Raw genomic sequence first — 25,811 nt, 5'->3', positions numbered from 1 at the left:
CACTGTATGCTGTAGTGAAACTCATCCCCAAATGGAGAAGGTGCACATTTGGGCTGAAATGTTGCTTTGTAGATGGACAATACAACAAGCATATGACTGGGAACTTCTGGCAAATGATAGGAAAATGGTCAAATGAAAAGACACCAGTAAAATGAGAGATTGAAAAAAAAAGTGATCAGGAAGTTCTGAAAGCTGACCAGAGTGAACAAAATGCCTAAATTCCATTCATCCACATTCATTTATTTGTTCATTCTTTAACCATTGAATATTTTGGGGCTCCTGTACATAGTTTGCTCTCAAAGAATTTTATGTTTTAGTTGGGAGAGAGCAATGAAAATACGTTAACTGCAGGCCAACTGGGATCTCTCATTCTGTGAAATCTAGATAGCATTGGACGAAAACCCTGTTCCATGCCTTGAGAATGCTCAGTGATATCTACGACATTTCTGGAATTTCGCAGAGGTGGGTGCTCAGCTACCAAAGTTCCCCTCCTAGCTCTAAGATCAGCTTCTGCTTATTTCGTTGTTTTGCTTGATCATCTTTACATTGCACAATCCACGTGTAGAAAATAGCCCTTCCCTTTTCTTTGTGTGCCAAAATTTACATAAAGCATTGTGTGGATAGCACACTTTATTGAAATTCTAGAAAGTTGTATTTGGAGATTGTATCAACTCCCAGTGGAATATTAAACATGGCTATTCTTAAATGGCCTCCAGGCACCAGGCACATTTTCTTTTGTTGCTTGTACCTAATTCTCTATCTCTAACCAGCTTCGAGTTTTCTTTTTCCATCCCTGTTCCCATCTCTCCTTCTCTTAATTTTCTGCCCAGTATGTGGGGGGTTTACGTGGTATGAGTATTCTATATTCTTGCTCCCTCATTGAGTTCCAATCTCAAACACTTATATTCATACCCAGGAAGTTGTTCTCCAGAATATAACAGTTCTCTTCCATTTAAAAGAAACTTCCCTCAGTGGTAATTCAAGCAGTTCTTCATATATCCCGAATATAAGTCTTTGTCAGATGCATGAATTGCAAGTCTCTTTCCTTTGTGTCTTGTCTTTCACTTTCTTAATGGTATCATGTGATAAACAGATGTTCTGTGTTTTAACGAAGATTAATTATTTATTTTTCCTATTAGTGTTATTGCTTCTTGTGTCCTGTTTAAGAAATATTTGCATACCCCAAGGTCACGGAGATTCTCCACTAGGTTTTCTAAAAGCTTGGTTTTTGTAGATTTCATGACTAATTTTCATCTTAAATTAATTTTGTGTATGGTGTGAGGTAGAGGTCCAGATGTATGATTTTTCCAGCTGCTGCCGCACAATTTATTGAGAAGATCCCCCTTTCTGTCACTGAATTGCAGCCATAAATCAAATAACCAGTATGTGTGATCTATTTCTGCACTGTGTTTCCCTGGTTTTTATATTTAACCTTGTGCCAATATGAGGGTGGTAAATTTTAATCATCTTCCTTTTTATGTAGGCATTTAAAACTATCCTATTATAAGTGCTCTGATAATAGAAATACAGACGATAACACACGCTAGAGGATTTGACCTAAAGGAAGAGGGTCAGAGTTGGCTTTCTGAGTGGATATGTCATTTAGGTGGAGAAGCACTTCATGTGTCTGCATTCTAGGGCATGCCCTACTTGGCACTTTTCTCATTTTATGATGGGTCCTGTGATGTGGCTAATGTGAACCATGCTATATGTGCACTGGCCTGGAATAGATAACGACAATAAAACAAAGAAGATGCCCAAGAAGAAGTGAAATAACCTCATTGTAAAGATGTGAAATTGAGGTTTAAAGAGAACATGTGATATGCCCAAGGTCACAGAGTTGATGAGTTACAATATTGGGACTGGAACTCAGGTTTCCCAATAGATCCACCCTCTTCCCATGACCCTGCATTGCCTCTAGGTACAAATGCTCAAAGTTGCTGAGCTATAATGTGGTGATGCTTGGATTCGTACTCAGTTCTGTTTAACTTCAAAGTCTGTGCTCTGCCCAGTATCCTTGATTACTTCCTTGGAAAAGCTGAATTTATTTGTATGACTAACTAAGAATGAGCTAATTGATTCCTATTTTAATATGATAACTCTGCCTTAGCACTATCAATATGTGTCCAAAAAATCTTATGGTGCATGACTAATTGCACTTTGGAATCATATACATTTAATTACATATTTGATTTGAGAGTTTAGCATTTACAATTATTGTCATCTCCCACTTACTGAACTTCCATTCTTCCATTCTAATTGTCTTTGTTGCAGACTTTTTTTCTCATGCATAGAAATGAAATAAAGGCACAATTTCTTTCTTCCATTTTTATGTATTATATATTGCTTTAGCATCATGAGCCAGATATGATAGTGTTGACTAGATCAGTTCTCATAATATACCCTTTCCGGGATAGACTGTGAAAGTATAATTTTGGCGAAATGACTGAAATCAATGGGAATGATTTTTTCTTATCGTATATAAACCTAAGCATCCAATAGTGAAAGTTTATATGACTCAAATGGAAAAATAATTCATGACATTATTGGCGTAAGACCCTGAAATTCCTTTCTGGGTGAAATAGGCCCTTTCTTCCTTCCATAAGAGGCTCTGACTGATGAGTTGGCTTTTATCAGGCAATGTATGTCTGATGCAATATCTGTGGATAAAACCACTAGCCCCTATCAAGTCAATCAAATATTTATTGAGCACTTATTATGTCCAAGACATTTTGGAGAATAAGGAAGTATAACCTGGCCTTGCCCTTCAGGCTGTATCAATTGAGATAGAATTTGGACTGCTGCAATCAATTACACAGATATCTCTCAAGCTAGTGTCTTGATGCTTGATGGAAACAAGACAAAATGAGGTTAATAATGACTTAGTTTTCTCTGTCAAGCAATCAGCTTGCCACATCATTGAGGTAACTTCACATTTTCTTGCATCTTTTGCAATTAGCAACTTCAGCCGACTCTGCAACCTGTTGAGAAAGAGGGCCCAGGCAATGTTGCCCTTGGCATCTTATTCAGGTCTTGCTTCCACTGCAGTGAATGCACTCAGATAGCCCTTTATCAACTGAGTCCCCTTGAGATTAAGTATTTAATGTCTCTTGATCTCCAGCCTTAGGAAATAACCCAATTCATTACTCAGCCATTATGTAATTCATTACTGTCATTAGAGATCAGGAGAATCATCTTCCGAGAACTGAGAATACAAGGCAAACCTCACCTCTCTTTGTCCAGCATGATTAATGGACTGTGGAAGGGCCCTAATGTGGAGTCCCATTTATAGGATTTGGTTTTATGACATCCTCCAGTCCCAGGCTTTTGGTATGACTTGCAGAGGCACTGCTTAACCTGATGGAAAACGAATTACTACTCAACGTGTTTACTGATAGTGTGTGCCTGTAGTGGGCTTTGGTAGACTCCTTTATGGGATTGTTGATCTCTCAACAGAACAGAGCAAATGACTGGGAAGGTTCTTAAGGGAGAATGCATAAAGGAGCTGCTTTTTCTACACTGGGTTGAGGGTCAGGGATTGCTTCCCAGGGAACATTTGGCAATGTCTGGAGATAATTTTTTGTTGTGACAGTGTGGACCAGGAGTGGGAGGAGAACGTGACTAGCATCTAGTGGGTGAAGGCCAGGGGTGGTGGTAACATCCTACAATATATAGGACTGCCTATCGTAGCAGAATTATCTGGCCCAAAATTTCAACAGTGCCACTTTTGAGAAACCCTGGGTACCTGCCCATTACTGCTCCCTTCTAAAACGACACATATTTCTTCATAGGCCCTTGTGAATTAATTTGTTTTACTTGATGAGAGAAAGAGAGAGACAGAGACTGATACATTTGTACCTATCTATCTTTTTACCACTCCTCCGTTCCCTACTTTATTTCACAAGGTATTAGGTAAAGCAGGTATATAAATAACACTCAATAAAGTAGTTAAGAGAAATTTTAAAAAAATACACAGGGGGATATACAAATTCAAGTAGGCAGTAGCAACTGTAGAAAATATATTATACTGGTAATCTGACTGTCTGACTTACAGTTGCTGTCATTTTCTTTGAGCTTCCTGAGAGCCAAAACAAAAATAGAAACAGTCGTTATACTTTTTGTTATCCATGAGGAGAAAACAGAGAGAAAGCTTTTAATAACACAAAGACTTTTCTCATGTGGAACTTAATGTAAACAGGGGTTGGCAAAGGACAAGCTAGTAAATATTTTTAACTTTGTGGGCCATGAAGTTTCTGTGGCAATCACTCAGCTTTGTCCGTGTAGTCCCCCAAAGTGTCCATAGACAATATGGAAACAAATGGGTGTGACTGTGTTCTAATAAAACTTTATACAAAAAAACAAAGGGTCAGATTTGGCTCTTGGACCATAGTTGGTCAAGCCTCAGTGTAGGTCTTCAGAAACACTCCTGGATCAAATAAGAAATGGATATTAAGATGATGTTTCCTAGGCCACTGAGTCAAACCGAGAGCTTTCCCTTACAGGGTGCAAAACGACTTTCTGCACCATCGGTAGTTTCCACGAGAATGGAAGAACAAGAACAATAATAACAAAATATCTTCTTAGGGCATTTATTGTGATGCATATCAAGGATTTTGTGGTTTTTTTCGTGTTTGTTTAGTTTTGCTTCGGGTGACACCCCTTCTCATTTGCTGTGAAGATACCGCAGGATGATAAACTCCCTCTTCTATACTAAGTCTCATCTGCAAGGAAAGGAAACTTCGCTCTGCTCCTTCCATCTTGCTGAATAGTTAAAGGGTATTGACACAAGGCGTTTTGATAGGCCAAAAGTATTATTATCCTAAAAAATATTTCCTGTGATTTAGGCACATGGAGAGGCACCATGTTAGAGAGTCACGATAAAATACCTACCTAAAGACTCTTCCTCTGAGTCATTTCCTAGGGACACTCTCAGTTCCTTTGGTGGCCACAGTTTGGCTGTCATTTCCTCTGTGAATTCTTCTGTGACTCTTTGGATGAAGGACGTGGTCTTCACCTTTGTCCTTCCGTATGTTTTATAATTCTGAATTTTATAGCACTTCCCTTGGCATCTTATAACTTTATATTTCTCTTTCCCCTGATCAACTAAGCTTCTTGAGGGGGCAGTATAAGTCTTTCTGATTTTTTGCCCTCCCCTGTGTCTTTTGCAATTTGTAGAACATACTAGATTTCCATAACTATTTGTTGATTAAATTAATGACTAAATGGATGGATGGATGGATACATGGATGAATGGAGGGAGGGGGGGAGGAAGAGAGGGATGGATAAATGGACGTGGGAGGGAAGGGTGGAAGGATGGAATAATGGAAGGAAGAACATCAGCAGCTTCTCAAAAATGTAAGTTCTAACATAAGTAGCAATATTATTTATGAAATATTTTATTGATAGTCAAGCACTCTGATTAAACTTGTCCTATTTCGTCACATAAAATTAAGCTTAATCTTCCTTTAGGCCAGGTGTGGTAGCTGATGCCTGTAATCCCAGCACTTTGGGAGGCCAAGGCAGGCAGATCACTTGAGGCTAGGGAGTTCGAGACCAGCCTGGCCAAGATGGCAAAACCTCATCTCTACTAAAAATATAAAAATTAGCCTGGCGTGGTGGCCTGTGCCTGTAATCCCAGCTGCTCGGGAGGCTGAGGCATGAAAATTGCTTGAAACCAGGAGGCGGAGGTTGCAGTGACCCAGGATCACACCACTGCAGCTTGGGTGACAGAACGAAACTGTGTCTCAAAACAAAAAAGAAAAAGAAAGAAAGAAAAAACATATTCAGTAACAAAACAAAATCTCAAGGCAACATATCTGATTTATGGTTCACTAACATAAATACATATGCCTAGAAATTCACTGAACATCAAAATGATTTATACATACAATCACTAGAGTGAAGTTGAAAGTGTTTTAAGCAGAATCTGCATTTAAAATGCATATATATTTATTACAAAGGATGCCATAACAGTTTGGATACATACAATCAAGTTGTTGCTAATAACACTAGGCCAAAGTCTTTATAACTGTGCACGCCTGTGTGTGTATGTGTGTGTGTGTGTGTGTGAGATGTTGTAAGAAAGTTTAAGGCTATCTCTCTTCCTTATTCCTCTCCCTGATTACTATCAATGCTAGCTGGTTGATGTCAGTAATGACAAGTTTGTATTTTAATTTTTAAGCTTGAGGGATCGATCACACCTCAACCAGAGTAGGTGGTTATTCCTACTACCTGCTTGGATGTCAAATGCATCAGTTGGCAATTTGTATTTCTTCAGCTTTCTCTCCCTCCTATTTTCTGTGTTTATTCTGTCTATCTACTTATTTCTTAGCAAGAGTGACCAAGAGCATGTACCTAGGAGGTGATGGTCAAGAGTATAAAGTTTCAGAATTAAAAAATATTACAGTTGCAAAGTGGATATTTTGGATAATACTGGAAAAACAGAAATATTAGATTGTGAAATCAGATATTATCTGTACTTCTGTGTTGACTACAATAATTATCTTATTATGATGTTTCAGCTTTTCCATTTGCTTATTGTATATAATTTTGACACATCTGCCTCAGTTAATAAGAATGGTACAAAATTAAGTAAATTTTACAAAGAGACATTTTAAAAGAACTCTTTGTTCAAGGAGGAAACTTATCAAATTTAATTTTCTTTGATACAAAATATCAAAAACCATAACTAGATATTTTATTCAAATATTAAGCTTGCAAGTTTGGGAGTAGGGGTGGGAATCCCACTACAGTCAAGTTATTTTGATGTTACTTTCCCAGGCTTAGAGTTTATCTTCCATATTTCCAATGAGAATCAATTCCTCAAATGGAATTTTATGATAAACTGCTGAAAGTAGTATTTAAAATGGAAACCCTGACAAGAATGAGTGTCAGCGGGAGTAATGAATTCATGATGGAACTAGTTGGGAGTGTGTGACATTTTAAGTGCCTCATCGCTCTGAATTCACTCGGCATTTATTGTAATAGAAATGACCATATTGAATTCATTTGGCATTCATATGGACTTCACATGTATTTATGGAGATGTAACATGGTAATTTAACATTTATTCTACTAAGCATTCTTTAATGGACATTGAAAGACATTGTCATACAACGCTTAATAAAGCCAGTAACTCTAACATTAATCTTCTATCAAATAAAGAAATGAAAAACCATTTTGATTCCCAAAGCACCTGAGTAAATTATTTGGTTAAGCCACAATTATGTATTTACTCCCCCAAATCTGCTTTCTAAATTTTTAAGCCACAAGGTTGACTCTAGGACCAAGACAATAAAGCAGAAGTTCAGTTTAGGATTCTTTATATTCTAAAATTGTCTGCAAATACATTAATCTCAGTCTAAAAATATTAGGGGAAGATTTTCTTGGAACATCAGCAGTAAATTTAACACATGGCATGCCTTCAGTAGATTGCTCTTCTTCCCCCTTTTAGAGTTCAGTTTGCTGTCTTCAACATAGTCCCAAAAAATACATTTCTGTTTCTTCCTTGAAGAAGAATTATTTTTAGAACAAACACATCATTATTTGAGAACAATCAAAAGATCAAAGGCATAAGAATCTTTGCTGGAAAGTGAAGGAAGAGTTCTTCGATAAACCAAAATGACAATCTTTTATTTTTATTCTAAGAACAGAGTTGTTCCAGGACACAGCCTAATGCAAGCTCTGCTACTAGTCACTTTCAAAATGTTGTTTAGAATGCCTTGTTTTTAAATTTTCTGTCAGTTGCCTTCTTTACGCCACTCAAAAGCAGAACCTTTATTACAAACACACCAAAAGGTACCATATAACTGGTCTTCCTGGTTTGAATGTAACCATTGTTCAAGTATGATTGTAGAGTATTAGTTATTTTGAGATCAATTTACTGAACACATTTTAACGAGGACTAGAAGGAAAGACAAAGTTTATTTACTTTCGTGGTATATATCTGATCCAGACCTTGTAAGTAACAGCACTTTCAAACTTACCATAGACAATTCAGTGGCTGTGAACATCTTTCAACTCTACATTGTGAGAGAGTTTTCAAATCTTTGGCAAATTACCCTGTGTAAACCTCCTCATGACCCAAAGAGATATTTCGAATGAGGGGATGTATTCGTTTCTTAGGGCTGACATGAAAAAGTACTGGGTGACTTAAAACAGAAACTACTTGTCTCACAGCTCTGGAAGGTAGAAGTCTGAAATCAAAGTACTGGCAAGGGCCACACTACTTTCAGAGTCTCTAGGGGAGGATTCTGCTTCACCTCTTTTAGGTTCTGGCAGCCCCAGGTGTTCCTTGGCTTGTAGCTGAATCACTGCAATCTCTGCCTTGTTCCTCACACAGTGTTCTCCCTGCGTCTCTGTCTTCACATGGCATTTTCTTCTTATATGGACCCCACGCATACTGGAATAGGTCTACTCTAATGGCTTCCTCTCAATTCGATTACATGTGCACAGATTCTATTCCCAAATAAGGTCACTTTTGCAGATACTAAGAGTTAGGAGTTGGACGTTTCTTTTAGGGGGACACAAGTCAACCCCTAAATGGGGATCTCCTGACAATTCTTAATAGGGTCAATATTTCAATGCACGCATTTGTTTTTTATAATGATCTTTTCTATGATACTGGGTAAGATAAAAACCAACTTATTTGCCTTTAAGAGCTTCTTTGTTTTCTGCCATTTGTGCTAGCAACAGTCAGAGAAATAAAACTTTTTTTTATATAGCAAATTGTTTTCCTCAACCCATTCTGTCTGAAAAACAATGTTCTCTAGTTACCACCTCTTTAGTCTAAGCGCATCTCCTTGGTTTCTGTGTTACAGCCTCTTTGTGTTAATTATAAGTTGCTTTGCTTTACAGACTCAAAATGAATCTTACAGTGACTGATAAAAGCCAGGATCCTAAGTTCAAGATCCTGACCAATTGTATGCTTCATTTGAAATCAGCATCTGTGTTCACTGTGGTTTACTTGGGGTATCTGTTAGATTTCTCTTGGTTGCAAGCAAAACGAATTCACTATGATTAGTATCAAGCAGGTAAGGAAAGGGAAGAAAGAAGATTATTGAGGTGTGTCTTAGTTCGCTAGGGCTCCTGTAACAAAGTGCCACAAACTGGGTGGCTTAAACAAAATAAATTTCCTGTCAGTCTTTTCTGGAGGCTGAAAGTCTAAGGTCAAGGTGTAGGTAGGGCTGGTTTCTTCTGAGGGCTGTGAGGGGAAATCTTTTCATGCCTCTCTTAGCTTCTGGAGGTTTGCTAGAAACCTTTGGCATTCTTTAGCTTGTAGCTGCATCATCCCAATCTCAACCTTATCTTTGCATGCCAGCCTCCCTGTGTCTATGTCTGCCTCTGAGTCCAAATCTCCCATTTTTTTTGTAAGGACATGGTATATTTGGCTGTGTCCCCACCCAAATCTCATCTTGAATTGTAGCGTGTTATGGGAGGGACCGGGTGGGAGATAACTGAATCATGGGGGTGGCTTCTACCATACTGTTTTTGTGGTAGTAAGTCTCAGGAGATCTGATGGTTTTATAAGTGGTCTCCCTATTCGCTTGGTTCTCATTCTCTTTTTCACTTGCTGCCGATGTAAGATGTGCCTTTCGCCTTTCACCATGATTCTGAGGCCTCTCCAGCCACGTGTAACTGTGAGTCCATTAAACATCTTTTTCCTTATAAATTACCCAGTCTCGATATGTCTTCATCAGCATTGTGAAAATGGACTAATACAGGATAGCAGTGATACTGGATTAAGGTCTACCCATAACTTTATTTTAACTTGATTACCTCTGTGAAGACCCTGTCTCCAAATAAAGTCACGGAGAGTTAGAACTCCCACCTATCTTTTTTTTTTTTTTTTTTTTTTTTGGTGGTGGTAGGGGTGGGCAGTGAAACCCACAGCAGTGAGACAGTTGTATGCACATGGACACAAAAGAGCATCTGATCATAAAGAGAAGGAAACCAAACCTGTTTGGGCACTGCAATGTGTGAATCTGGAACTCTCCAACTGATGTGCTTCAGCTTAGATGTTGCCCATCACCATATTTCTGTGTCCTGAATTTCACATCTTCGAGAAGAATTTTATTGGTCTAGTTCAGCCCAGATACCTTCCCTTGGCTCAATCTTCAATGGCCAGGGAGTGAGGGCACAGGTCAGAATGGCCATGTTTTGACGGATGTGCAAGTGTGTGTGTGCTTGTGTACGTGTGTGAGGATTTTCTGCCTACAAAAGTCAGTGGAATCATTGTGAGACTGTGAGCTGGCAAGAGGGTATCTCCTTCCCCCACATCCCTCACCCCATCCCAATCTCTGGAGAGGAAAGACTGCCTGTGCTCTCAAAGAAGTGGCTTTTCAATGATTCAGAAAGAAATGTCAATTGGTATCTGCTTTCTATAAGATGTTCTATCCTGAGCTGGAGGTATAGATACAAGAAATGGGTCCTGATATTCAGCTATTTGCATGGGTAGGACTGAAGTAGGAAAGGACTTTTCATCTTCTCCCAAGCTCAGGACACAGCTCACCATGAGGGCGTTGGGTACGCTGGCATCATCTAAAAGAACCACATTTAGGTTCTTATGCGAGACCACTGCATGAGCTCAGTCCATGGCAATGAGTCCTATTTTGTTGAGATGCCCAAGCAGGAGTTTCCTTACTGCCAGCATCTACAGGGCTGCCATGTGCTCCCCACAACTCTCCCAGGCTTGGCTCAAGTGGAGGGAGGCCCAGGTAACTCCAAAGAGAGGGGCCATTCATCGTGGACCCAGGCTTTCTCTGATGTCCGTAACTGTCTCCCCTGGGGATTTTGATGAATATTCAAGGACATAAATTCACACACTGGCTCACCTACAGACACCCATGGGAATCAGGAGGTTCAGTATGTCTTCCTAAGTGTTCCATTTCTTTCCCAGGAGCCACAGAAGTGCAACAAAGAGATGAGCCCCATAAACCACTGCATGTGTGTGTTTGTCATTTTTCTTCAGTGCAAGGTTTACAAGACTCCCTCCCAACAGGGTCGTCATCTCAACACATGTCATTTGGCTGCTGTACGCTTCACTGGAATATTGTGTTGTGCTGGGGCTGAATTAAATGTACAATTACTGCACATTTTCTTGAAAGTTTTGATAATGATAAATGCATAGACATTTTTCCACACTCAGACAATCTGATTCCTTGCCCATCAAGTGGCTCAGGATTCACTTTGAAGAACTGGTCTCTTGTTAATGGAAGAACGTGGGTGCTGCCCGAGAAGCACATGGGCCTGAGTTCAAGTGCCACTTCGACCTATCATGTACTATCTGAGTGTGGACAGCTTTCTTACTGCTGCTAGCCTGAGTTTTCGATGAACAATCATTGCACCGCTGATAAACCTCATTGGCTATGGTATTTCTACTATGCAAAGCTGAGACAACACTTGGGAAGTAATTACCATAGTTCCTGGTTAATACTAAGCTTTCAATGAGTGTTGTCTAGCATTCATTCAGGTAAGTTATCCTCTTGCGTAGAGCAGTGATGGCTGTAATGTGAGTTCAGATCCCTGCAATAGGAGAAACAGTGCTCGTTGCTTTTCAAAAAGCAGAGAATAACCATAACTTTTCTACATATCCTTGAATATAATAACAGTAGCTAATATCTGTTTATTTATTACATGCTAGGCAATGTGCTCAATTTTCTGTAGATCAGATGATTGAATTCTCATACAAACCCTGTGAACTTTTTGATATTTATTTTACATATTAGGAATCCTGGTGGGCCAACTGCAGCCCACTGGCCCGTCCAGGCCCACTGTCCACCATTCTCTACTCTGTGGTGCCACAAGATGCTTACCTGTGTGAAGCCTTAGGAAGGAAACCAGGAGAACTGACACCCCGTCTTGTTCTCCCTCCACCTCTGATTCCTCACTAGTGCTTCTAATTTACTGAAGCCAGCTGGAAACCAGAAGACAAGGCTGCCAGGTGCTCTGCCCAAGGACAGAGCAGGGTATAGAAGGGAGAGTAAATTCAGAGGGCTAAGCAAATGTACTCAGCACATCTGCTTGTGAACATATTGCCAGCAAGTGCCATTTGTTTTAAGCGATAGAGAATTAGACATCCCCTTTGCTGTACTGTTCGAAACTGCTTATTTCTTTCTCCTTCTTTTTCCTCATGGACTGTGATCTCTTGATATTATAGTAGGATACTTGGTGTGGGCTAGCATCTTAATGTAATCCAGCCTCTCTTAGATTTGTGGATATTTCATTGTGAAAAGGTCAAGATAAAAAATACATTACTAAATATCCATTTATCCTTTATTTTCTCATCATATACAGAAAGGTTATTGCCAAATATGGTCATAAAGGTTTTATTGCTCCAATTTTTATAGCAAAAACACATATACTTCTTAATGAATTTTGGTTTATTAGATCAGCAATGGCCAACACGGGGTTTCTAAGTCTTAGGAGCCCCTGATGGTGGCAATGAAGGTCTGCAAGCTATTTTAAATATTTCAGAAAATCTAATATAATCTTACTTTTACAAGTGATAAAGCTTCACAAACAAAAACATCAAGATGTTTTTCTTTTGACTGAAATGATATTAGCTCTGCATGGTGAACTTAGTAATTTAATTCTGATCAGCAGCTCTGATTGGCAGTTATATGTGCCTTTGATTAATAAAACATGGGTGAGAAAATAAATTATTACTTAATCTGTGCAGTTTGCTAGATAAAGTCTTTGAAAACCTGGAGTCAATTGGGCAGAAAATAATGAACTGGGTTCTCAGTGGTGAAATAATAAACACAGTACCAGCTTGGCATGTCTCACATATGTAGGAAAGCCAAGACAGGCTTCCAGATGGGCTGAGATCTGATCAACAATTCCAGTCAATTATTTGGTTTTAGTAATAACAACAACAATAATAATGATGATAATAGGTAACTATTATTAAGTGGCCAGACATAGTGCTGAAATGCTCTCCGTGTAATATTTTATTTCTTCCTTCCAATAGACCTAGGAGGAATGCACTCTGATTATCCCTTATTTCAGGTTGGTCTCCTTCAGAAGCAGACTCAGACATTTATGTACTCGGATAGTTTATTTGGGAGGTAATGCCAAGAAGCACTGGTAGGGAATGAAGAAAGTCAGTTGGGGAAGGCAAGGAAGCCAACACCAGGATTCATTGAAAGGCAGGTTGTCTCTGTGGGCACCTGGGATGCCACCCCCCTTGGCATGTCTGGGGACAGTGTAGAACATATCTTTGAGTTGTACCATACAATTGACGAGGAAGCTGGGTATTGCTCTTCCAACTCCTGTTTGTAATCAGTTCAGAGCTGCTTTCAGGGAAGTCGACTTCCCAGAACTTCCTGTTCACCCTGTGGAAGGGAAGGGGCTGAGCGTGTTCTGGTGGCTAGAGAAAGCCCTCAGGTACAGAGATACAGGAGTTTCCAGAAAGCCTCTGGTGATGCACAAGGATGTGAGCACACACGAATGGTACCTGCTGCACTTCTGTCCTACAAGAGAGGAAGTCAAGAATTCATGAGTTGAAATAACTTATCCAGAGTCACAAAGCGCTTGTGATGGTGTGCTCTTCCAAAGAATTTTTTTGCTACCTATGTCTGAAGGCTACCAATGTCCAATAATGTACCAAATGAGCCCTTGTTCTTAGAGTTTTTTTTTAAACAACAGCTTTATTGCTCTATAATTCACATACCATACTATTCACTCATTTAAAGTGTACAACTCCATGGTTTTCAGTCTATTCACAGAATTGTGCAACCATCACCACAATGAACTTTAGAATACTTTTTAAATCTCCTGGAAAAAAAAAAAAAACACTATCCCTGAGTCATACCTCATTTTCCACCATTACATCCTCAGCTCCTGGCAGCCACAAAATCTCATTCTGACTCTGTTTCATTCCCTTTTATGGACATTTTATAGAAACTGAATACAATATCTGATCTTTTGTGCCTGCCTTCTTTCACTTAGGTTAGTGTTTTAAAGGTTCATCCCTGTTGTAGCATGTATCAATACTTCAGTCTTTGCATTGCCAAATAATATTCCATTGCCTGGATATATCACATTTGTTTATCCATTCATTACTCGTTGGACATTTTAGTTGTTTCCACTTTGGGGCAATTTTGAATAATGTTGCTATGAAAATATGCCTGTAAGCTTTGGTGTGGTTATGTACCTACCTAGGATTAGAATTGCTGGGTTATCGGCAACTCTATTTTTAACCTTTTGAGGAACTGCCAGATTCTTTTTCCAAGCAGTCTTAGAGTTTATTGATGATTTTAATTTGCTGTTTAATTAAGCAAGATGCCTGCCTCACACTGTTTGGCAAAGGAGAAAAATAACAATCAGGCACTTGCAGACATAGATTTCCAGAATTCCTAAAACATTCAAGAAGGATGTTATCGGTACATTATCAGAGTTGAGTAGGTCCTGGATTTTAATGCCTGTACTTACTTTTTACTTATAAATGATTAATACTGTAGCTTCATAGTTATCCATTTAGTTTATGATTATGGGTTGTCTGGTTAACCCTACTGGGTGTATTGATGCATGCTTTCATCAAAAACATTTTTGGCCTGTAGTTTCTAAGTAGCTAGATTTTAAAGCATATACAGGTGGCAGTTCATTAAACATGCATTTGTTTTTGTTTTTGTTTCGCACCTACTGTGAATCAGTCACTGTGTTAGGTGCTGTGAATACAGTGGGGGGACAAAAACAGACACAATTGTATTAGAGAAGAATAAACTTTGAAGGAAACTGTACTAGAAGATACAGCATTTAGTCATTGCTGGGATTCTCTTCATTGCAAGCAGCTACTGCATTCCTATGATTCACCCTGAGTCTAAGGCAAGCTCTACTATAAAATGCCACACAAGAAAGAAGTGGAAAACCTCTTCTCCAGGAGGGGTTTGCAATGTAAATAAAGAGAAAAAGAATGCCTTAGGTGTGTCCTCCACCTACCATAATGAAATACTACTATGAAATATGCAAGAGTCTGTGTCATCACTGACATTCAGTCTTGGATTTATTTTTTTTAACTCTGTGTACTAGACACTGCCTCTTGGATGTCCCATAGCTCATCGAACTCTACAAGTGCAAAGTTAAACTCAATCTCCCCACCAACCTCTACCGTCAACCCAGCCCCAAACTTTTTTTTCCAGTGTATGCTTTCTATTTTGGCAAATCAAGGGTGCTACTCCCCGTACTGTTGCAAAAACCACAAACATGGGCATGATTCTTGGTGTTTCTGCAGGCTTCTCTCACCTATCCACCAGTCAGGCAGCTCTTCATCATTTAACCTTCTACTTCTCTCTGACGGATTTGCTTGTCTCTATCCTCATGTTCATCCTAGATCTAAACCACCATTATCTCTTGCTTGCAAACTTTTCTTCCTAATTCTAGTCTTTAATCTCTAATTTCTGATCCAAATGTCAGCTGAAGGATTATTTTCAAGCTCAGCGGTATCCTGCCACACCCTTTGGAACTCATCATGGATCATCATTACCTCCAAGTTTAAGTCCATTTTCTTTAACACATCAGAGCCTTGCTCCAAATGGCAGCTGAAGGATTATTTCCAAGCTCAGGTGTATCCTGCCACACCCTTTGGAACTCCTCTTGGATCATCATTACCCCCAAGTTTGAGTCCATTTTCTTTAACACAGCAGAGCCTGTCCTTCATGACCCAGCCTCTGATGACTTCTTTGGTTTTATCTTTACCCACTCCCTTAGCAGATGCTTATGTTGAACAGAGCCAAACCAGATCTCTTGCTATCCCTAGAATGTGTCAGGTTCTTTCACATTGGAAAGTTTGTATAAGATGAGCTTTGAAAAGTACTTTTTCAATAACTTGTGTCTCAGTGGATTTCTATTAATTAGGATATGGGTTTGGATGCCACAGCAAAGATGCAAATGTCAGTGGCTTCAATAAGATAGATGCATATTACTCTCTCAAGTGATGATTCAGGCAGGAGCAGTTCTAGATTGACATGGTGGCCCCACTGTGTCACTTAGAGACAAAGTGGAGACCGGTGGAGAGACATAAATGTGTCTGAGAGATGTGTAGGAAGCTGAATCTTTAAAACCTGGCTTCCCTCTTATTTTATGGCATTTGTGGAATGTATCCTGTGTCCTCATGGCCCCAGGCAACTCACCACCACATCCACATCTTATCCCAGTCAGTGGGAAAGGGGAAAGGGGAGCCATATCCCTTCACTTGAAATATACACCTCTCCTCATATCTTCTTGGCGAGCTGTTGACCATATGACTAAATCTAGCTGCAAGGAAAATCAAGAGCTATTGGTCTTTCTTTGGGGCACAAATAGAAGTTTCTGGTAATTATTTTATGTAAAACTAATCCAAAGAAATAAGTACATTTTCCTTCCAAGCATGGCAATCCTGGCAGGGTTGGGGGCACTGGAATCAATCCAGTTTTTGCTAACTAAACAAATTTCCAAGTCAAGAATGTCAGACATTGGAAGTTCAAGATAGATAAAGGCCACTAGTATGTTGGCAATAGCATGCCCTCTTTACAAATGATAAAATTTAGAGAAGTCAGTTGCCTTCCAAGTACCCATAACATGTACATGCCCCCCTGCTATCTTCTGAATCCACCCTCTGTGCTGAACAAATGTGCAGGGCAGTGTACTTTAGTGATTAAGAACACCACCTTTAGACTCAGAAAGGTCTGGATGCATAATCACTTATTATTGTGATATTTACAAATTCCCTAAGTTTTCTGAGCTTTACTTTCCTACAAGGATGTTGTATGCATTAAATGGGATAATGTCTAGAAATTACCTAGGAAATGCCTGGCCAGTGATGAGCCCTTAATAAATGATCTCTAGTATTACTACAATTAATATTTCTTAAACTTTTTCCGCTATGACCAGTTATTGCTTCTTTTGGAGACATGATAGCTGGAAAATGTGCAGTCATAATTTTGCCAGTGTTTATTTCTTCATAAAGCAAGACAAAAGGAGTCCTGTGGATGACTCCTGTTCACTTTCTTCTTAATCTACTTGGTCTAAGGTATCCACACTTGTCTGAGAGATGGCAGGGGTGGATGAGGGACCACAGCTCTGTCTTTCTCTTAGTAAACTTACAGATTAGTAACTAAGTACTCAGTTTGCTGTGTGCCATACGTAACCTAAAATCCCAATTCTACCCATTCCTGGCTGTCAGATCTTGGAAAATATTCTCGATCTCTCTTAGCACCAACCTCTGCTTCCAAAAATGAGAATAACTTGAATACCTACTTAACAACTTTCCTTGGAGGAATAGCTGAGATGCTTCACCTAAAAGTGCTTAAAACAGTGTCTGATATATCGTTCATGCTTGATAAATATAAGCTTACTTAAATTCTCCCGTTTAAGCATGAATTTCTGCAGAGGCAGTAGGGATAGAAAGGAGACGCTGCAGTGAAGAAAAATTTAGAAGGCATAATGGAAAGGACCTAGTGATGGTCCAGTGTCAGGGAGATGGCCCAGATGGAAATGTAGCAAAATTATCCTGAAAAATTTGATTATTTGATAGAACGGTTCACCAAGATGGAAAACGCAGTGGGGGAGGAGAGGGCTTGAGAGGAAGACGATGAGTAAAACGTCAGGCATGGTCAATTTGAGTGGTCAAGGGATTCACACATGGAGATATTAAACAGACATTAGATAGCCAGGTCAGAAGCTCTGTAGAGAAGTCTAAGTTCAAAACATTCCTTTAGGAGTCACTTCACCCCGGAGTCACCAGCCACATGTCACAGGCTCCATTGTCTTCAGGGACCAGTAGCATTCAGGTGAAAAACAGGAAGGAGAGACAGTTAACTTGGGGCCAACAATACAATGCACGCCCTGCCTAAAGGCCTTCAAGTGCATTCACCTGGGTGAGTACTCAGCCTGAGGTCTGAATGGAACTTTCCACCTGGGAAGATGTTAAAGTGGTTATGAACGAATGAAATCTACCCCCAAGGTTTTCCTGGTGCAAAAAGAGAAGACTGAAGATCAAATTTACAACATGCTTAGATTTCTACAGTATTGCTGAAGTCTACGTCAGACAGTATTTTGGGGAGGAACAAGGCTTCCCCAGCAGTGTTCATGATCTGACAGCTGTAACCAATACCTGACATTTCCCTTTTGGATATAAATAATTATCTTTCACAGTTATGGCACATACACAACAAGAAAATTTCCCCTTTTATTTGGAAAGCCTCTACTTTACAATTCATGTTTACCTTCCTGAATCTTTTCTACATTTCAAACTCACGTTTTGTTTAAAAAGATGACAGACACAGGAAAGCATTGGTGATGGCGATATAATTAAAGGACATTCATTTCACTCAAACCTGCGTGGTGATTTTTTTTTGGGGGGGCTCGCAAATGATGTTTTGCCTCCTATATTAGTTTTCTATTTCTTCTGTAACAATTTACGACAAAATTTGTGGCTTAAAGCAACCCATGGATGGTCTGGATGGCTTTGGTTCCTTTCTGGAGGCCCAAGGGCAGAATCCACTTTCTTCCGTCTCCCAGTTTCTAGAGGCTCACAGCCCCTTCCTTCATCTTCAAAGCCACAAAAGTTGCATCTCTCCAGCCATTTTCTGAGTAGTTACATCTCCTTTGCACTCTTTTCCACCTTCATCTCTACTTTTCAGGACCCTTGTGATTGCACTGGGTTCACCTGGGTAAGTTAGGCGCCTCTTCTTAAGGTCAGCTGATTAACAATTCAAATTCCACCTGCAAAGGTTCTATTTGCTATCTAAGTTTATAATTTCCTTATATCTCTGAGTATTACTGCATGACATGGACGTACCACATGGTGGTGGTTGTTTTTAACCATCTACCTGCTGAAAGACATCTGGTTTGCTTCCAGTTTTAGCATTTATGAGTACGGCAGCTATGCACAATTGTGTACAGATTTTTCTTTTAATGAAAGTTTTCATTCTCTGAGATGAATTCGCCCAAAAGTGCAATGTCTGGGTTACGGAATTGCATGTTTTGTTTTATTTTTAAAAAAGCATTGCTAAACTGTTTTCCAGAGTGGCTATATACCATTTTTACATTCTATTGAAGAGTTTTGAGCAGTAAGGTGATGCAATCCTATTCATATTTTAAAAACATTCTCTGGATGATGGATCAAGAATGCCAGTAGGGAGAGCAAATGCAGAAGCAGGGAGAGCAGAAGGGAGCCTCTGCAGTGGTTCAGGTGAGAGGTGAGAGAGAGAGTCAAAGCATGGGTGGGTGTGGTTGAGATGATGAGAAGCAGTAGGATAAGGGACATATATTGATGATATAATTGACAGTTGCTGCAGAATTGTTTGTGGAAATTGGGAGAAAAGATTCAAGGAGGATTTCTATGCTTTGGGCTTGAGGATGGTGGTTCATGATGGACCTATTTGTCTTGATATTGGGAGGACAGGGGTCGGAGCTGACATGGGAAAGAGATGAGTGCCTGTTAAATTCTACAGTGGAAACCTTGAGTGGGAGGTTAGAAATAAGAGTCTGGAGCCAAGGGGAGATGTGGGAAGCTGGAGAGAAAGTGGAAAAGGACTATGTCTATAAATATGCCCAGTGCAAAGCGTGGCATAATCACAGGCAAAAGATATCCGCTCGATCTCAAAAACAATCTTTTTTCTCCTTCTGGGCTTCACAAACAAAATAGCACCTTCAGTTTCCATTTCAGTATAGCAGGTACAGTAACCACAAGAATGTGCAAAGCAGAAACAAAGAGCACTGGGCAGCCAAGTCTCATAGAGGCTCATTTCTGATACCTTCTAGGGAACTTCTTTGTATAAGCACATCATAGAGAAGATTTCTCTTTCATTCATCTGTAGCAAGGTCATAATTTTTTTAATCTTTGTAAAAAATTATTATTGTTAATACAAACAAGTCTTGTGATTTTTAATTCTAGGAAGAATTCCATACAAATCATTTTTAGTACACGTTTCTGTTTTATACTGTGATTTGGAGGGGTAAAAAGGGTAATACAAAATATGGATAGTTCTTCATTTCTAGAATGTTCCACATTGGATTCTGCCTTGGCAACATCTCCCGTGAGCTACAGTTGAGGGCCAAAGCAGATGCTTCGTTTGTATGGATCTGTCGATAGCCACATGACTCTGCAGCTGCCACTGCCTCTCCACACCCCCTGAGTTGTCACCAGCACAGAAGCAGCTGAATCCGACTCAGTCTTTATCCCAGCTCACATTCCACCTTCCTACCAAGGACACTGAAGCCCAGAGATGAAATGGGACTTCCCACCACAAGTCGATGAGGAGACCACGTAGCCAGGCCTAACACTCAGGCCTTTGGCTTCCAGCCCCCCCTTATTTTTCCCAGGTGCCCACCTCAGAGGCCATCCTTGGAAAAGGAAACGTCACTAACCTATGGTTCTGAGGAAATGGAGAAGAGAAAGGAAGTAATATGTTCTTCTTTTCTTTAGGCTTCTTTCCACTGGGTGAATCTTCTCAATACGTAATAAAATGAAGGCCCCAAATGATTTGCAAAAGAGTTGAAATGAGCTTGCTGCAATTGAACAAACTATTACAAAGCCCCTACTGTCTTTATCAGCAATTCACAGTCTTTTGTCCATAACAATCAGCAGGGGACTTAAAAAAAAAACATACTGGTACTTGGGCCTTACCCCATACTAACTAAATTAGACCCTCTAGGGTGGACTCTGTTGTCAGTATTTTTGAAAGTTACCCATGCTATTCCAACGTACAGCCAGGAATGAGAACAAACTGGTCTATGGTACTGTGCTAATTGGTCCTGTCTTTGGTTCTCAAGTGGGTGTGATTTTGCCTCTGCAGAGGATAAAAGGCAATATCTAGAGACTTTTGGTTGTCACAGTTGGGATGGGGGCTGCCATTGGCATCTAGTGGGTAGAGGTCAGTGATGCTTTTCAACCTCCTGCAATGCACTAGACAGCCTCCACCACAAAGAATTATCTGGCCCCAAACATCGATAGTGCCAAGGTGAAGAAACCCTAGTCTAATGGAAGCCCTGGGAAACACCCCTTTCCTGGATGGAAATCCATGGTAAAATAACATAGATGCTATGACATGTGGCCCACTGGAAGCCATCCATGTCAAATCCCAGGAGCCAATGAATGTGAGCTTATTTGGCAAAAGAGTCTTTGCAGAGGTAATTAAGCTGGGGGTCTTGAGATCAAATAATCCTGAATTATCTGAGTGTATCCTAAATTGAATTTCAACTGGCCTTGTAAGAGTCGTAGAGGAAAACAGATACACAGGGGAGAGGGTGATATGAGCATAGAGGCAGAAATCTCAGCAATATGGCCCCAAGCGAAGGATTCCCAGAGCCACCAGGAGGTGGATGAAGCAAGGAAAGATCCTTTTTTAGAGACTTCCAAAAAAGCGTGGCCCTGCTGACACCTTGATTTAGGTCTTCTGGCCTCCAGAGGTATGAGAGAATAAATCTCTATTGTTTTTTGCCACAAGGTTTGTAGTAATTTGGTATGGCAGCAATAGGAAACTGACACAGATGCCTGTGCCTTTGTTTGCAAAATTCAGCAACGCACATTAGCAGAAATGGGAGCCATGAGAAGGGGTAGGATGCATGCAACTCATAAGGCTGAAGACAGAAGGCAGTGGGGGTAGGAAGATCTAGAAGAGAATCTGACAGAGATGCAGGTGAAACTCTGAACCCTTGGCCAAGGCAAGGCAGTCGTGAAGGCCAAGCAACACACCCAGTGACGATTCTTCTGTCCGCATTTCATTTCTGAAAATTGATTGTTTCATTAAATTTTTTGGTTTTTCAGATCTCAAGGTGTCAGTATCTTGTAACAGTAGTGAGCTTGATTCGCTGTGAAATGCAGGACATGGGAAATAGAAACAAACTTAAACTTCTAATAATTTCATTTACTAATGGTCACTAATGACCTAGAACCCAAGACACATATCTTTAAAAAAATTACATTAGGGAAATGATATATAAGCAAAATAATAATTTAGGAAAATGTGGAATTATTTTTCTTTCCTTTGTAAAAGTTATTTGTAATTAACAAATGATCATTTGTATATTTTTCTAGTAACACCTAAAACTTCCCAGTCTTTATCCCTGTAACCAACATGTATGATGTTAAAGAAATAGGCCGGGTGCAGTGGCTCACACCTGTAATGCCAGCATTTTGGGAAGCTGAGGCGGGCAGATCACTTGAGGTCAGGCGTTCAAGACCAGCCTGGCCAACATGGTGAAACCCCATCTCTACTAAAAATACAAAAAAATTTGCCATGTGTGGTGGTGGGTACCTGTAATCCCAGCTACTAGGGAGGCCAAGGCAGGAGAATCGCTTGAACCTGAGAGGCAGAGGTTGTGGTGAACCAAGAATGCACCATTGCACTCCAGCCTGGGCAACAAGAGTGAAACTGTCTCAAAGAAAAGAAAAGAAATAACTGGAAAGAAAGTACCAGCAAGGAATGTTCTTTCTCAATACCTCTTACATGACCCCTGTCCCCTACGTCCTATGGCTTCACCATATCACATCTTCACACACTCCCCTCTAACTCCACATTTTAGGTGAGTCTGTTTCCTGTTACATTTTCTCATAGTCTGTCTTCCCCTTGTATAACTGTAATGATATAACTAATTCTGTAATGATTTACTTAAACCTGATTTCCCCATTAGGAAGTATGCTCCATGGGGACAGAGCGCATGTATGCTTGGTATTCCCCCCTAAATCCTCAACACCTGTTACAGTTCCCAGTGCACAGTAAGCAGTCCGTAAAGCTGGATGATTACTCTGTATGTGTTAGTGACATGCATGAAGTACCCATTTCCCCTTGGCGTGGGAAGCCCAGGGGAACAGCATTTTCCTCCCTGACTTCTGAAGCCCTTGTACTGATGATGCTACGGGTGCAATGGCAAGGGCACTGGAAAGCCAGGTCAGAGAACAGACACCCCCAGCCTACTCTGACAGTTGGACTCAGCAGTGCAACATTAGTGACTCCTTTGTGGGAGTCCCACACGCCGCTGTTCACACAGGGAACACCAGTGCCCGGTGGGGCTGCGGGCTTTTGAGACCTCCTGACTCGCTTTGTGTGCACAATGCCGTGACTCTGGATTTGCACAGTATGACCCTCAAACACTGGAACAGGAACACAGGCCAAAGAGAAAAAGGAGTGGAGATCACTGAGATCTCATAAATCAATAGTGGGCCTGCTCTGTATTAATAAAACAATCTAAACGGTGGAGCTCCATAAAAGAGAGGCATAGGCTAATGTAATTTCCTTGAAGTCCCCTATAAAGCATTTTACTCTGTAATACAGCTACATTTATGAAATGGTTTTATCTTGAAAGATCCCAAACGGCTTACTAGACTGAAAAGGAAAATATCAAGTACACGACATCTCAAAACACCACCTATGTACTTTGGTGATAACAATTGGGGATTCTGTGACAGCAGGTAGCCCTCTTAAAAAGCAGACAGCAGCTTATCCCATTAAACCTCCAGGGAGAAGTAAAGAGAAAGAGAGAGGAGATAATTGTCCACACTGGATAAGGGCTACACGGGCTTTCTTTATTAATAAAGGCCATGGCTTTTTTCCATTCACCATGTGGATTTAAATGGTTGAGATTTATCAACATCATTCTCCTTATTTGAAATAAAAGAAAGAAACCAACTTACAACACTTCTTCATGAAGGGGCTGAGAAAATATATGTAAAGCTTCCAGGGGTTAATAGAGGTCAGGTGTAGCCAGCGTAATTTAGAAGTTGTGTGTTTTAAAAAGCGAAATATAACCTACAGTTATGAAATATATCCAACAGGAAAAATATCATTTCCTACCCAAATTTTACTGAATCCATTTCTGTTAAAATGACTGATCCTGGGTTTTTTTCTTCCTTATTGCTGTCCTGGTTAGGACATGGTGGCATTAACTTTTAGTGAATTAGAGGAGGATATAGGGGAATGGCTGGCAGGGGCGAAAAGTCCTTCTTGATTGTCTTCCAAGAATATCGCCCCGCTGGGAGCTAAGAAGGACGGTGGAAGCACCAGGTGATGTAAGTTTAGCAATCGCTGAGTACTGTCAAAGCAGTCTGAGACTTCAAAGTAAATAAAAAGTAGCTCCCCTTTCTTCAAAAATGTTAAAACCAATCCACTCTCTAAGCTGGAATAGCGTTTTCTCACTTTTCCTGTGCAGTTTCTCTCATCCCACTTCTACATCCAGCCCAAACCCCTCCATTTTCCCACCAGAAAGTACTCCTTGTCTTTTTACTAATCCTTTGCTTCTTCCCTCCCCACATGATCTCTCCAGAGCCTGGGAACTGAGCTAGCAAGGAGAATGCTCTTCTGAGCTGGAGCTGAATAAGGAGCCCCTTTGGAAAAGACAAAGATGCTAAGTTTTTAGTGTGGTTTTTTTCTCGTTTAAGTTTTCTGTGGAGTATTTTTTTTTGTGATTTAATCTTTGGATAAGACTATCAATGTACATTTCTTCTAATTTTATTTTTCAAATATTCCATTGCAAACTTATTTAGCATTTATAATTGAATACTGATAATTTATTTATTTATTCATTTATTTATTTATTTTGAGATGGAGTCTCACTCTGCCGCTCAGGCTGGAGTACAGTGGTGTGATCTTGGCTCACTACAACCTCTACTTCCAGGTTCAAGGGATTCTCCTGCCCTGCCCAGTATTATTTTTTTAATTTTTAGTAGTGACGGGGTTTCACTGTGTTGGCTTGGCTGGTCTCAGACTACTGACCTCAAGTGATCTGCCCACCTCGGTCTGCCAAAGTGCTGGGATTACAGGCATGAGCCACTGCTCCCGGCCAGTAAACTTTATTTTAAAACCTATTGTGGAGTATTAGCCCACTGGTTTACGTTGTCTTCCTTATATACATCACACCCATATGGAGGAGTATTTTAAAGAGAAAGTTGGAATCTGGTAGCATAGCTGCCCAATGGAGAAAAGTGCACATGTAAAGGCTGAGTTATTCAGGGCATGAAAATATCCCTGTCAACCAATCAGTCAACGAGTTGACCAAGCGTCTTGGCCAGCCTCAGAGGTACACTGGCAGGCAGGCTTAGGCATTGTGCAGGCCTGTGTAAAATGTTCTTCATAGTAACTGCATTGTCTTTACATCTACCTGAGTAGATACTATGTTTTCCTATTTGTTTGTTTGTTTGTTTGTTTGAGACAGTCTCCCTCTATCGCCCAAGCTGGAGTGCAGTGGCGCGATCTCAGCTCGTTGCAACCTCTGCCTCCCAGGTTCATGCCTTTCTGCTGCCTCAGCCTCCCGAGTAGCTGGGACTACAGGCGCCCGCCACCAGATCCGGCTTATTTTTTGTATTTTTAGTAGAGACGGAGTTTCACCGTGTTAGCCAGGATGGTCACGATCTCCTGACCTCGTGATCTGCCCACCTCGGCCTTCCAAAGTGCTGGGATTACAGGCGTGAGCCACCGCGCCCGGCCTATTTTTCCTATTTTATTAATGAGAAAACTGAGGCTCAGAGATGCTAAATAACATATTTAAAGTCATCACTGCCAGTCAGTCTGGGCTCAAACATTCCAATCCAGATTGCTCTGATTCTAGAGCCTTTGTTCTGTAAATCTCTCTTCTATAATATACAGGGTTTTCATTTTTAATCTTTTATTTTGAAATGAATTCAGCCTTACAGGAAAGTTGCAAAAAGAATGCAGGTAATTCCTTTATACTTTTAGTTCACATTTTTCAAATGTTAACATATGATCACGTTTACTTAATGATTCCTCCCTCCGCAAACTATTCAAGAGAAAACTGCAGACTCGATGCCGCTTTTCCCCTCATCTTCAGTATGATATTTCCTGAAAACAAGGATATTTTTTCTCTCTCATAGAATC

At 40.2% G+C, this 25,811-nt stretch overlaps 1 protein-coding gene and 1 long non-coding RNA gene across 4 annotated transcripts in view; one reads left to right on the top strand and one right to left on the bottom strand.

Annotated features, from left to right (window-relative positions):
- CDH13 (cadherin 13) overlaps window positions 1-25,811 on the top strand; it is a 1,184,027-nt gene that overhangs the window by 323,523 nt on the left and 834,693 nt on the right. The window lies entirely within an intron of this gene.
- LOC116470771 (uncharacterized) overlaps window positions 12,256-25,811 on the bottom strand; it is a 36,950-nt gene continuing 23,394 nt past the window's right edge. Inside the window, exons 2-3 of the long non-coding RNA XR_004248662.1 lie at window positions 13,673-13,776; window positions 12,256-13,472 (exon numbers count right to left, since the gene is read on the bottom strand). This is a non-coding gene — a long non-coding RNA (uncharacterized LOC116470771). The remainder of the gene's footprint in view (window positions 13,473-13,672; window positions 13,777-25,811) is intronic.

The sequence above is a fragment of the Hylobates moloch genome, unplaced genomic scaffold (genome assembly GCF_009828535.3).
Source record: "Hylobates moloch isolate HMO894 unplaced genomic scaffold, HMol_V3 SCAFFOLD_6, whole genome shotgun sequence".
NCBI classification, from domain to species: domain Eukaryota; kingdom Metazoa; phylum Chordata; class Mammalia; order Primates; family Hylobatidae; genus Hylobates; species Hylobates moloch.
Note: the sequence above shows the minus strand (reverse complement) of the source record. Positions and strands in the feature narration are given on the sequence as shown.